This window comes from Salvelinus namaycush, chromosome 26, assembly GCF_016432855.1.
Source record: "Salvelinus namaycush isolate Seneca chromosome 26, SaNama_1.0, whole genome shotgun sequence".
Lineage (NCBI taxonomy): Eukaryota > Metazoa > Chordata > Actinopteri > Salmoniformes > Salmonidae > Salvelinus > Salvelinus namaycush.
This window is the reverse complement of record NC_052332.1, coordinates 12644203-12649311: the sequence shown is the minus strand read 5'-3', so window position 1 is coordinate 12649311 and position 5109 is coordinate 12644203.

The following is a 5109-nucleotide window of genomic DNA, read 5'->3' as shown; positions in this document are numbered from 1 at the left end:
CATTTGTGTCAACTTTGAATGAAATCTAAGCCACAGATTGTTAACTCCTTAATTTTATATTTGGCCTTTATAGACACAGACCCGAAGACATTCAAGCAGCACTTTGAGAGTAAGCATCCCAGTACTGGTTGATGTGCTGGCCTAAGTGGACCAAATGGACCTACTGCTGGGGTAAGAGTCTTCCATCATTCACACACAGTAGACAGTGTAAACCACCATGCTGTCAACAAAATGCTGTCCTCAATGCTTAAGTTGTATTGTGTTTGGCTCAATCTGTGGAAATGCTGTGATAAAATCACAACATTTAAGACGATGATTTAAGACAGACGATGACCACAATTTGAATGCTGCAACTGAGATGGAATAACATTGAGGGACACACACTGACACCGAGTATGACTGGACATGGGCCGGATATTTGTGACAACGACCATGTGATCTACTTGTTGTGTGTATGTTTATTTTATTTATTTATTTCGCCTTTATTTAACTAGGCAAGTCAGTTAAAGGCTGCAATCCCGTTAACGGGATCGATATGACAACAGCCAGTGAAAGTGCAGGGCGCCAAATTCAAACAACAGAAATCTCATTATTTAAATTCCTCGAGCATACAAGTATTTCACACCATTTTAAAGATAAACTTCTTGTTAATCCCACCAGTGTCCGATTTCAAAAAGGCTTTACAGCGAAAGCACCACAAATGATTATGCTAGGTCACCAACAAATCACAGAAAAACAGTCATTTTTCCAGCCAAAGACAGGAGTCACAAAAAGCAGAAATAGAGATAAAATTAATCACTAACCTTTGATGATCTTCATCAGATGACACTCATAGGACTTCATGTTACACAATACATATATGTTTTGTTCGATAAAGTTCATATTTATATCCAAAAACCTCAGTTTACATTGGCGCCATGTTCAGAAATGCCTCCAGAATATCCGGAGAAATTGCAGAGCCACATCAAATAACAGAAATACTCATCATAAACTTTGATGAAAGATACATGTTTTACATAGAATTAAAGATAAACTTGTTCTTAATGCAACCGCTGTGTCAGATTTCAAAAAAGCTTTACGGAAAAAGCACAATATTCAATAATCTGAGAACAGCGTTCAGCCACAAAAGCAAGCCATACAGTTACCCGCTAAATTGTGGAGTCAACAAAAAGTCATAAATAGCATTATAAATCCTCACTTACCTTTGCTGATCTTTGTCGGAATGCACTCCCAGGACTCCCACAATAAATTTGTTTTGTTCGGTAATGTCCATCATTTATGTCCAAATAGCTACTTTTGTTAGCGCGTTTGGTAAACAAATCCAAAGTCACGAAGCGCGTTCACTAAAAGCAGACGAAATGTCAAAAAGTTCCGTAACAGTCTGTAGAAACATGTCAAACGATGTATTGAATCAATCTTTAGGATGTTTTTAACATAAATCTTCAATAATGTTCCAACCGGAGAATTCCTTTGTCTTTAGAAATGCGATAGAACAGAGCTCGCTCTCAAATGAACGCGCATGGTCAGCTCATGGCAGACCTTACTCATTCCCCTCTCCTTCGGCCCCACTTCACAGTAAAAGCATCAGACAAGTTTCTAAAGACTGTTGACATCTAGTGGAAGCCGTATGAAGTGCAAACTGATCCATATCCCACTGTGTATTCGATAGACGATGAGTTGAAAACCTACAAACCTCAGATTTCCCACTTCCTGGTTGGATTTTTTTCTCAGGTTTTTGCCTGCCATATGAGTTCTGTTATACTCACAGACATCATTCAAACAGTTTTAGAAACTTCAGAGTGTTTTCTATCAAATACTAATAATAATATGCATATATTAGCAACTGGGACTGAGGAGCAGGTAGTTTACTCTGGGCACCTCTGGGATCCTTTTCATCCAAGCTACTCAATACTGCCCCTGCAGCCATAAGAAGTTAAGAAAAAATTCTTATTTACAATAAGAAGAAGACAGTGGCCTCCATCATTCTTAAATGGAAGAAGTTTGGAACCACCAAGACTCCTAGAGCTGGCCGCCTGGCCAAACTGAGCAATCAGGGGAGAAGGGCCTTGGTCAGGGAGGTGACCAAGAACCCGATGGTCTCTCTGACAGAGCTCCAGAGTTCCTCTGTGGAGATGGTTGTCCTTCTGGAAGGTTCTCCCATCTCTGCTGTACTCCACCAATCAGGCCTTTGTGGTAGAGTGGCCAGACAGAAGCCACTCCTCAGTAAAAGCCACATGACAGCCCCCTTGGAGTTTGCCAAAAGGCGCCTAAGGGAGACTCAGACCATAAGAAACAAGAATCTGTGGTCTGATGAAACCAACATTGAACTCTTTGGCCGGAATGCCAAGCGTCACTCACGTCTGGAGTAAACCTGGCACCATCCCTACGGTGAAGCATGGTGGTGGCAGCATCATGCTGTGGGGATGTTTTTCAGCGGCATGGACTTGGAGACTACTCAGGATCGAGGGAAAGAAGAACGGAGCAAAGTATAGAGAGATACTTGATAATAACCTGCTCCAGATTGTCCAGGACCTCAGACTGGGGCGAAGGTTCACCTTCCAACAGGACAACAATCCTAAGCACACAGCCAAGACAACGCAGAGGTGGCTTTGGGACCAGTATCTGAATGTCCTTGAGTGGCATAGCCAGAGCTCGGACTTGAACCCGATCGAACATCTCTGGAGAGACCTGAAAATAGCAGCAACGCTCCCCATCCAACCTGGCAGAGCTTGAGGATCTGCAGAAAAGAAGGTGTCAAGCTTGTATTGTTATACCCAAGAAGCCTCAAGGCTGTAATCGCTACCAAAGGTGCTTCAACAAAGTACTGAGGAAAGGGTCTGAATACTTATGTAAATGTGATACTTCATTTATGATTTTTTTTGCTTTGTCATTATGGGGTATTGTGTGTAGATTGATGAGGGGGAAAAACAAACAATTCAATCCATTTTTGAATGAGGCTGTAACAAAATGTGGAAAAGTAAAGGGCTGAATACTTTCCGAATTTACTGTATGTGTAACTGATGCACGCACACGTTAATGTTTTTAAATGTATGTAAATTGTAGTCTTTTTTTGTCTGGCTTTTTCATTATGTGTCAGACCCGAATAAGACTAGCTGTCGCCATTGGCGTTGTGTATCGGGGATCCTAATAAATAAAAATGTAATCCAAAACATATCAAAAACACTCACTAACTGAAATCATATGTGTACATTATACAATCAACTAGTGAGAGAGCCTCAAATATCACATGTGTTTGTATATACAGTATTTACTGTACACATGGTTGACAGTTGAGCCTCCCACAATGCAGGTGATGGCTGCAGGATTAAGTTGGTGAAGAGCAACTGCAAAACCTTGCAGTCGACTACAGTCAAAACTTCATGACCTTTGAACACATGATTTTTGTACAGGTAATGCAGTCGACATGTAAATCTGACCATTTTTGCCCCAGAATGCAACCCACTTTGAAAGGTGGTGACCAATGACGGTCAACAACTTGACAAAAGAGAACGCGGCCTTTGGCTACCGAAATGTTGACTTATGTTATTCTAATAAAAGTTTCCCAATTGTTAGGTTGTTATGAATGCACTGATATAAGTGTGTAACCTGTACAAGTGTGTTGTGAAAATGGAAATGTGTTTTTTGCAAATCCCTCTCCGCCTGAGACACCCTCAGAGAGTGGGGTCACAGCCAGGGATCAGCCATTATTGATGGTGATCCTGGCGCAATTAGGTTTAAAAGCCATGCTCAAGGGCAGTTCGACAGATTTTCCATCTAGTCTGCTTGTGAATTGAAACTAGCAAACTGTTGTTTATTGGGCCAAAGATCTAGCCGCTAGCCTAACTGCCGCCCTATAAGGATAACAGACGCTATCATGGCACAGATACAAAGACGAGCCCTCTATCTATCTGTTGTTCTCGTGCTTTTCTGCCCTCTCATTGGCTAGATCTCTCCTCCTCTGCCTGCATTCCATCTTTGAGGACATGCATTTCCATTGTGAGCGCGGTCACTTGACTATCTTGTCAATATAATAGACAATCAAGAAAAAAGTTGCATTCCCTGCTCTCACCTTAAATGCATCAACCAATGTTTGAGTGCTCGTCATCGTCCTCAACTGACAGATTGCTATAACGTAATGTGATTAGCTGATACATAAAATACATATCCAGGCATTGTAAGATTTGGCAGGCGTCAACAACACATGGTCAACGCATGGGCAAAGAAACGCGCCCAATATGCTGTGTGCAGTGAACAACCAAACAATAAAAAATCTGCCGAACACCAAAACAAACAAAAACGTCACACAATTCCGGCACAATATTTGCGTGAACTGTTTCGACTGGGAAGCACGCGATAGCCTTAATACTTAAGCTAATGGAGTGTTCCCATTTTGAACCATCTCGTGCGTCTGAAGGTACAAATTCCGCCTTCCCGGAGAGCAAATCAAGACCACCTATAGGCCTACCACTGGCCAATTAGATAGCTCAGATAATCGTGTCTGCGATTTAAGTTTCCCCATCAGCTGGAAGACGGTGTCCCTTTTCGTTCAGTCAGCGGATGGAGGAAGAGCTGAGAGAGAAACTAACCATCAGTTCAGTAAAATAAAAACGCTAATTATTTCAATTTATGCCTCACAAGTAATACAACAAATTATATATTACCAGTGCAATCATATAATCATATACCTCACGTTTTGAAATATTATGTAATAATGGTCTGAGAACAACATTGGCAGGGCAATTCAATAATAGCCAATATGCAGTGATAATGTATTGAGCCTATAGCCTACTGAACAAACCTAGATCATTGCTACATAACTGTTTTTAATAGGTTAACGTTGCAATAGGCTTATGCTTTTTATAATACGTATATATTTTTTTAAATTAGCTGTAGATCTTGGCCTGCATTTTGACTCACGGCTCAGAAATGGTTAGTGACCACTGGGCCACATTATATAGGCAAACTGCCTATGCCTACTGTATATTTACGTTAATATATTGGTAACCCATAATGCAATGTCTCATCGATGCACCAATAGGAGAAGAGTACTCGAGCCCGTTGTTCTCCGCCAATGGCTGAGTCGTTCGTAAGGAAGTTAGAATCCAATCC